At 52.2% G+C, this 9,569-nt stretch overlaps 1 pseudogene; it reads right to left on the bottom strand.

Annotated features, from left to right (window-relative positions):
- Nucleotides 1-5,191: 5,191 nt before the first annotated feature.
- On the bottom strand, nt 5,192-5,313 carry LOC129476557 (uncharacterized; annotated as a pseudogene).
- Between the last annotated feature and the right edge of the window lie 4,256 nt (nt 5,314-9,569).

The raw sequence follows: 9,569 nt of genomic DNA, 5'->3' as shown, positions 1-9,569 counted from the left end.
CCACACTCACCCCAAATCTCCATCCCTCAGAGACCTCCACTCACCCCAAATCTTCATCCCTCAGAGAGAGACCCCCACTCACCCCAAATCTCCATCCCTCAGAGATCCACACTCACCCCAAATCTCCATCCCTCAGAGACCCCCACTAACCCCAAATCTCCATCCCTCAGAGATCCAGTCACCCCAAATCTCCATCCTTCAGAGACCGCCTACTCACCCCAAATCTCTATCCCTCAGAGAGAGATCCACACTCACCCCAAATCTCCATCCCTCAGAGACAGACCCCCACTCACCCCAAATCACCCCTCCCGCAGAGGCCTTCACTCACCCCAAATCTCCACCGTGCCCCAGAGACCGCACTCAGCCGGCGAGCTCCGAGGCTGGGGCCATGAGCCTCTGGGATGGGGCTGTGGCCGACTGCTCACTGGTCCCAGGCAATTCAGGGATCTTTATGGATGTCTTATCTTGTCTTGTCTTTTTTTTTTTTTTTGAGATGGAGTCTCCCTTTGCCAGCAGGCTGGAGTGCAGTGGTGTAATCTTGGCTCACTGTAACCTCCACCTTCCAGGTTCAATCGATTCTTCTGCCTCAGCCTCTGGAGTATCTGGGATTACAGGCACGCGCCAGCACACCTGGCTAATTTTTGTATTTTTAGTAGAGATAGGGTTTCTCCATGTTGCTCAGGCTGGTCTCAAACTCCCGACCTCAAGTGATCTGCCCGCCTCGGCCTCCCAAAGTGCTGGGATGACAGGCATGAGCCACTGTGCCCAGCCGAGAATGCAACCTTTTGTGTCTTAGCTACCCATGAGCTGGAAGCCCCCACTTCCAGTTTTACCCCTGCCTTTCTGGACAGAAGCAATCTGCATCGTACACACGTTGATCAAGGTCTCATGTCTCCCTAAAATGTATAAAACCAAGGGGTGCCCCCTATCGCCTTCAGCACCTGTTCTCAGGACCTCTTGAGACTGTATCATGGGCCATGGGTCAGGCATATTTGGCTCAGAATAAATCTCTTCAAATATTTTACAGTTGGCCAGGCGTGGTGGCTCACGCCTGTCATCCCAGCACTTTGGGAGGCTGACGTGGATGGATCACCTGAGGTCGGGAGTTCGAGACCAGCCTGACCAACACGGTGAAACCCCGTCTCTACTAAAAAATACAAAAATTGGCCGGGCGCGGTGGCTCATGCCTGTAATCCTAGCACTTTGGGAGGCCGAGGCAGGCGGATCATGAGGTCAGGAGATCGAGACCATCCTGGCTAACACGGTGAAACCCCGTCTCTACTAAAAATACAAAAAATTAGCCGGGCATGGTGGCGGGTGCCTGTAGTCCCAGCTTCTCGGGAGGCTGAGGCAGGAGCATGGCGTGAACCCAGTAGGCAGAGCCTGCAGTGAGCCAGGATGGCGCCACTGCACTCCACCCTGGGCAATTGAGTGAGACTCTGTCTCAAAAAAAAAAAAAAAAACAAAAATTAGCCGGGCGTGGTGGTGGGTGCCTGTAATCCCAGCTACTCAGGAGGCTGAGGCAGGAGAATCGCTTGAACCCAGGAGGCGGAGGTTGCAATGAGATGAGATCGCACCATTTTACTCCAGCCTGGGCGACAAGAGAGAAACTCTGTCTAATAAACATATATATATATATATTTTACAGAATCTTTTTTTTTTTTTGAGACAGAGTTTTGCTCTTGCTGCCCAGGCTGGAGTGCAACAGTGTGATCTTGGCTCACTGCAACCTCTGCTTCCTAGGTTCAAGTAATTCTTCTGCCTCAGCCTCCAGAGTAGCTGGGATTACTGATGCATGCCACCATACCCGGCTAATTTTGTTCGTCTATCATCTATCTATCTATCTATCTATCTATCTATCTATCTATCTATCATCTATCTATCTTATCTATCTATCTATCTATCTATCTATCTATCTATCTATCTATCTATCTATTTATCTATGACAGAGTCTTGCTCTGTCGCCCAGGCTGGAGTGCCATGGCGCGATCTCGGCTCACTGCAAGCTCCGCCTCCCGGGTTCACGCCATTCTCCTGCCTCAGCCTCCCGCGTAGCTGGGACTACAGGCGCCCGCCACCTCGCCCGGCTAATTTTTTGTATTTTTTAATGGAGACGGGGTTTCACCATGTTAGCCAGGATGGTCTCGATCTCCTGACCTCGTGATCCACCTGCCTCGGCCTCCCAAAGTGCTGGGATCACAGTTGTGAGCCACCGTGCCTGGCCTAATTTTTGTACTTTTAATAGAGACAGGTTGTTGCCATGTTGTCCAGGCTGGTCTCAAACTCCTGACCTCAGGTGATCTGCCCTCCTCGGCCTTCCAAAGTGCTGGGATTACAGGTGTGAGCCACCACGCCCGGCCCTAGTTTTTGTATTTTTAATAGACACAGGTTTTTGCCATGTTGGTCAGGCTGGTCTCAAACTCCTGATCTCAGGTGATCCGCCCGCCTCGGCCTCCCAAAGTGCTGGGATCACAGGTGTGAGTCACTGTGCCCGGCCAGAGTTTGACTCTTTTTTTCCTGACAACACCCAGCACCAGAGGACAACTCCAGAGGCTTCCCTGTCACATCCGTGCATCAGCGCCATGGGGTGGGTGGGAATATTCCTAGAAGATACTCCTATCACCATGGAAGGCCAGACCCTGGTGAGCCAGACCTGGCCGTGACGTTGAAACTCATGGGCCACACACAAATCAACTGCAGGTCAACTTCCCTGTCGCAGCTCCCCAAAAACCCACCTCTGTCCCGGGGCCGCCCAGCATACGGGGAACTTAGGCAGAGGGGAAGTGAGAGTGGAGAGAAACCGGAGCTAAATGGAGCGGAAATATCTCATTTTCGCAAATTTTCCAAAGCCCGTGATCCTGTGAAGTTAGGCCCTTCCCAGACTGCAAGACGAGCCGGCCTCCTGGGTAATTCACCTGTCTCTTACTTTTGTGATTTTTAAAATTTTTAAAAATTTTTAAAATTCATTTATTTTTATTTTTTGAGACGGAGTCCCGCTCTGTGTCCCAGGCTGGAGTGCAGTGGCACGATCTCAGCTCACTGCAAGCTCCGCCTCCCAGGTTCACGCCATTCTCCTGCCTCAGCCTCTCCGAGTAGCTGAGACTACAGGTGCCCGCCACCACGCCCGGCTAATTTTTTGTATTTTTAGTAGAGACGGGGTTTCACTGTGTTAGCCAGGATGGTCTCGATCTCCTGACCTCGTGATCCGCCCACCTCGGCCTCTCAAAGTGCTGGGATTACAGGCGTGAGCCACCACACCCGTCCGAATATTTTTTTTTTATTTTTGAGGATGAGTGGGTTTTTCATTGCTGTGTGCGACCCAGAAAATCTGAGACAGGTCTCAGAAAATTTATTTTATTTATTCATTCATTTATTTTAATTTTTTTTTGAGACAGAGCTTCTCTCTGTTGCCCAGGCTGCAGTACAACGTGTGATCTTGGCTCACTGCAACCTCTGCCTCTCAGGTTCAAGCGATTGTCCTGTCTCAGTCTCCCGAGTAGCTGGGACTACAGGCGCCCGCCACCACGCTCAGCTCATTTTGTATTTTTAGTAGAGACGGGGTTTCACCAGGTTGGTCAGGCTGGTCTCCAACTCCCGACCTCAGGTGATCTGCCCACCTTGGCCTCCCTAAGTGCTGGGATTACAGGCCTGAGCCACCGTGCCCAGCCTTATTGATTTATTATTTTATTCTTTTGAGACAGAGTCTCGCTCTGTCGCCCAGGCTGGAGTGCAATGGCGTGATCTCGGCTCACCGCAACCTCCACCTCCAGGGTTCAAGCAATTCTCCTGCCTCAGCCTCTGCAGTAGCTGGGATTACAGGCGCCGCCACCACTACACCCAGCTAATTTTTATGTTTTTAGTAGAGACGGGGTTTCACCAGGTTGGTCAGGCTGGTCTCCAACTCCTGACCTCAGGTGATCTGCCCATCTCAGCCTCGCTAACTGCTGGGATGACAGGCGTGAGCCACTGTACTTGGCCTATTTTATTTTTTGAGATGGAGTTTTACTCTTGTCACCCAGGCTGGAGTGCAGTGGTGTGATCTAGGCTCACTGCACCCTCCACCTCCTGGGTTCAAGCGATTCTCCTGTCTCAGCCTCCCAAGCAGCTCGGATTACAGGCACCTGCCACCACGCCTGGTTAATTTTTTTTATTGTTTTGTTTTGAGGCAGAGTCTAACTCTGTTACCCAGGCTGGAATGCAGTGGTATGATCTCGGCTCACTGCACCCTCCACCTCCTGGGTTCAAGTGATTCTCCTGTCTCAGCCTCCTGGATAGCTGGGATTACAGGCACCTGCCACCACACCTGGCTAATTTTTGTATTTTTAGTAGAGACGGGGTTTCACCATGCTGACCAAGCTGGTCTCGAACTCCTGACCTCAGGTGATCCGCCCGCCTCGGCCTCCCAAAGTGCTGGGATTACAGGCGTGAGCCACCGCGCCTGGCTTCAGGTCTCAGTTAATTTAGAAAGTTTATTTTGCCAAGGTTGAGGACGTGAAGATTCGTCCCTGTGACGCAGCCTCAGAAGGTCCTGATGACATGTGCCGAGGGTGGTCCGGGTGCAGCTCGGTTTCATACATTTTAGGGAGATGTGAAATATCCATCAATATGGGTGAGATAAACATTGGTTCAGTGTAGAAAGGCGGGGATAAGGCCGGGCACGGTGGCTCACGCGTGTAATCCCACCACCCGCCGGCATGCTTGGCTACTTTTTGTATTTTTATTTATTTTTTATTTTTTCAATAGAAACTGTGCTACTTTATTAAAATACTGAGTTTTATTTCACATGTATATTTTTGTCTCCCCATCATTTCCACGTCTGACCACTGCTACAACTATGTCCTATCATAAGATTTCGTCCATATTTAACACCAAGCAAAGGTGGCCAGGCGCGGTGGCTCATGCCTGTAATCCCAGCACTTTGGGAGGCTGAGGGGGGCGGATCACATGGTCAGGAGATCGAGACCATCTTGGCTAACACGGTGAAACCCCATCTCTCCTAAAAATACAAATATTAGCCGGGCGTGGTGGCGGGTGCCTGTGGTCCCAGCTACCCCAGAGGCTGAGGCAGGAGAATGGCGTGAACCCGGGAGGCGGAGGTTGCAGTGAGCCGAGATGGCGCCACTGCACTCCAGCCTGGTGACAGAATGAGACTCCGTCTAAAAAAAAAAAAAAAAAAGAAAAAAAGAAAAGAAAAAATATGGAACGCTTCACGAATGTGTGTGTCATCCTTGTGCAGGGGCTGTGCTGTCCCCTCTCCCACTGACTGGTCCCCAAGTTCTGTAGTTCCCATCTTTGTTTTTAAACTGTTTGTTTTTTTGTTTGTTTGTTTTGAGAAGCAGTCTCGCTCTGTCACCCAGGCTGGAGTGCAGTGGCATAATCTCGGCTCCCTGCAACTTCTGCCTCCTGGGTTTAAGCAATTCTCCTGCCTCAGCCTCCCGAGTAGCTGGGATTATAGGTGCCCACCAACATGCCCGGCTAATTTTTGTATTTTTAGTAGAGATGGGGTCTCACCACGTTGGCCAGGCTGGTCTTGAACTCCTGACCTTAAGTGATCCACCCACCTCGGCCTCCCAAAGTACTGAGTACTGTGAACACACGGCATTTTGTTTCCTGTTTCTGTGCTAATTTGCTTAGGATAACGACCTCCAGTTCCATCTGTGTTGCTGCAAAGGCTGTGACGTCATGCTTTTTCTTGGCTGTGTAGTAGTCCATGGTGTTGCTGATGAAAAGACTCAAACAGAGCTGGGTTCGGTGGCTCACGCCTGTAATCCCAGCACTTTGGGAGGGTGAGGCACGTGGATCACCTGAGGTCAGCGTGGCCAACGTGGTGAAACCCCATCTCTACTAAAAACAGAAAAGTTAGCTGGGCGTGGTGGCGGGTGCCTGTAATCCCTGTGACTCGGGAGGCTGCGGCAGGAGAATCGCTTGAACCCGGGAGGTGGATGTTACAGTGAGCTGAGATCGTGCCACTGCACTCCAGCCTGGGCAACAGAGTCAGACAACATCTCAAAAAATAAAATAAAATAAGCCATCTCCTCTTCCCTCCCTCCCTCCACCCACTCATCTAACCATTCATATATCAATTTATTTATTTATTATTATTATTTTTGAGATGGATTCTTGCTCTGTCACCAGGCTGGAGTTCAATGGCGCCATCTCGGCTCACTGCAACCTCCACCTCCCAGGTTCCAGCGATTCTCCTGCCTCAGCCTCCTGAGAAGCTGGGATAACAGGTGCCTGCCACCACCATGCCTGGTTAATTTTTCTATTTTTAGTGGAGACAGGGTTTCACCATGTTGGTCTCAAACTCCTGACCTCAGATGATCCTCCCGCCTCAGCCTCCCAAAGTGCTGGGATTACAGGCGCCCGCCACCACGCCCGGCTAATTTTTGTATTTTTAGTAGAGATGGGGTTTCACCATGTTGGCCAGGCTGGTCTCGAACTCCTGACGTCAGGGGATCCTCCCGCCTCGGCCTCCCAGAGTGCTGGGATAACAGGCGTGAGCCACCGCGCCCGGCCCTCTACAGTCTTAAACTGGGGCACCATCTATCCACCATCACAGCGTTTATGCTGTTACGAGGAGAATGAGTACAATCTGAGTCCCTTGGTCTGGGAAGCTGGTCAGCAGCAAAGGTGAACTCTGGTTTTTTTGGAGAGAGATGAGCTATGAAGTCTTTGGATGTCCAGCCCAGCTTGAGTGCAGACTGTATCAGAGAACACTGACCACACAATTGCACGCTCATCCACGAGTCTCATCATTTAGTACAGAGCAAGACTCCTGGGCTGAGAAAGTTAGCATGTCAGAGTTATTTATTTATTTTTATTTTTTTGAGACAGAGTCTCGCTCTGTCGCCAAGGCTGGAGTGCAATCGCGTGATCTTGGCTAGCTGCAACCTCTGCCTCCTGGGTTCAAGCGATTCTCCCCACCTCAGCCTCCCGAGTAGCTGGGATTGCAGGTGCCCACCACCACGCCCGGCTAATTTTTGTATTTTTTTTTTTTTTAGTAGAGACAGGGTTTCGCCATGTTGGCCAGGCTGCTCTGTAATATGCTTTCAAGAAAAGCTCAGGCCAGGTGCAGTGGCTCACGCCTATAATCCCAGCACTTTGGGAGGTCAAGGCGGGTGGATCACCTGAGTCCAGGAGTTCGAGACCAGCCTGGTCAACATGGTGAAACTCCGTCTCTACGAAAAATACAAAAATCAGCAGGGTGGGTGGCATGCATCTGTAATCCCAGCTACTAGGGAGGCTGAGGCAAGAGGATTGCTTAAGCCCAGGTGTTTGAGGCTGTGGTGAGTCCTGATTGCACCACAACGCTCCTGTGTGGGTACCAGATGGACACCCTGTCTCAAAGAAAAGGAAAGAAAAGCTGGGCACAGTGGCTCACGCCTATAATCCTAGCACTTTGACAGGCTGAAGCAGGCAGATCACCTGAGGTCAGGAGTTCGAGCCCAGCCTGGCCAACATGGCAAAACAGCGTTTCTACTAAAAATGCAAAATTAGCCTGGCATAATGGCAGGCGCCTGTAATCCCAGCTACTCGGGAGGCTGAAGCAGGAGAATTGCTGGAACCCGGGAGGTGGAGGTTGCAGTGAGCCGAGATTGCACCACTGTTCTCCAGCCTGGGCGACAGAGCGAGACTCCATCTCAAAAAAAGAAAGGAAAAGAAAGGGAAAGGAAGGGAGGGGAGGGGAAGTGGGGAGGGGGAGGGGAGGGGAGGGAGGAGGGGTGGGGGAAGAGGAGGAGGGGAAGGGAGGGGAGGGGAGGTGAGGAGGAGGAGGGGAGAGGAGGAGGAGGGGAGAGGAGGAGGAGGGGAGAGGAGGAGGAGGGGAGAGGAGGAGGAAGGGAGAGGAGGAGAGGGAAGGGGGAGGGGAGGAAGGAGGGGGTGAGGGGAGAGGGGGAGGGGAAGGGGAGGGGAGGAGGGGGAGGGGAAGGGGAGGGCAGGAGGGGGAGGGGAGGAGGGGAAGGGAGGAGGGGGAGGGGGAGGGGAGGAGGGGGAGGGGAGGAGGGGGAGGGGAGAAGGGGAAGGGGAGGGGAGGAGGGGGAGGGGAGGAGGGGGAGGGGAGAAGGGGAAGGGGAGGGGAGGAGGGGAAGGGGAGGGGAGGAGGGGAAGGGGAGAGGAGGAGGGGAGGGGAGGAGGGGAGGGGAGGGATGGAGGGAGGGGAGGGGAGGGAGGGGAGGGGAGGGGAGTTATTTTTGAGATGGAATCTCCCTCTGTCGCCTAGGCTAGAATGCAGTGGCATGATCTCAGCTCACTGCAACCTCCACCTCCTGGGTTCAAGCAATTCTCCTGCCTCAGCCTCCCAAGTAGCTGGGATTACAGGTGCGTGCCACCACGCCTGGGTAATTTTTTGTATTTTTAGTGGAGGCAGGGTTTCTCCACGTTGGCCAGCACAGACTCGATCTCCTGACCTCATGATCTGTCTGCCTCAGCCTCCCAAAGTGCTGGGATGACAGACATGAGCCACCGTGCCCGGCCAAATCTCTGTCCTTTTAAACCAGTGTCTCATTCTTACGACGAAAGTGCTGGCTTCATGTTATAAGTTTCTAGCTCTTTTTAGAATTGCCTTGCTGGGCGCTGCGGCTCACACCTGTAATCCCAGCACTTTGGGAGGCCGAGGCAGGCGGATCACAAGGTCAGGAGATCGAGACCATCCTGGCTAACACGGTGAAACCCCATCTCTACTAAAAATACAAAAAATTAGCCGGGCATGGTGGCAGGTGCCTGTAGTCCCAGCTACTCGGGAGGCTGAGGCAGAGGAATCGCTTGAACCTGGGAGGTGGAGGTTGCAGTGAGCCAAGATTGTGCCATTGTACTCCAGCCTGGGCAACAGAGTGAGAGTCTGTCTCAAGTAAAATAAAATAGGCCGGGCGCAGTGGCTCACGCCTGTAATCCCAGCACTTTGGGAGGCCGAGGTGGGTGGATCACAAGGTCAGGAGATTGAGACCATCCTGGCTAACACGGCGAAATGCCATCTCTAATAAAAATACAAAAATTAGCTGGGCGTGGTGGCGGGTGCCTGTAATCCCAGCTACTCAGGAGGCTGAGGCAGGGGAATCGCTTGAACCCAGGAGGTGGAGGTTGCAGTGAGCCGAGATCGCGGCTCTGCACTCCAGCCTGGGTGACAGAGAGAGACTCCGTCTCACAAAGAAAAATAAATTAAAAAAATAAAAAATAGAGTTGCCTCACCGTGAACCTCATGCATCTCTCTGTATCTAGGAGAAGGAGTACAGATTCAGATCATCTACTTCAATTTAGAAACCGTACAGGTGACATGGAATGCCGGCAAATACTCCAGGACCAACCTGACTTTCCAGTACAGGTAACCGGCCCCCAGAAAGCAAACCCCACGCCTGGGGCTCAAAATCGCTCCTCTGAGCCGTCAGCGATTGGAAATGCTAGAGAACAAAAGTGTAAAACATCAGACTGTGCAAGCCGGAATGTTTGTTCTGTGAAACCCTCAGCCTTCACCACAACCACAATCTCATCGCCCCAAACCTTCCTGCCAAGGGATGGCTGACTCACTCTCAAAATCACCTACATTCTTTTTTTTGTTTGTTTTTATTTTGAGT

Source organism: Symphalangus syndactylus, chromosome Y (assembly GCF_028878055.3).
Source record: "Symphalangus syndactylus isolate Jambi chromosome Y, NHGRI_mSymSyn1-v2.1_pri, whole genome shotgun sequence".
NCBI lineage: Eukaryota > Metazoa > Chordata > Mammalia > Primates > Hylobatidae > Symphalangus > Symphalangus syndactylus.
The sequence above is the reverse complement of the archived record's forward strand: the minus strand, read 5'-3'. Positions and strand labels throughout refer to the sequence as shown.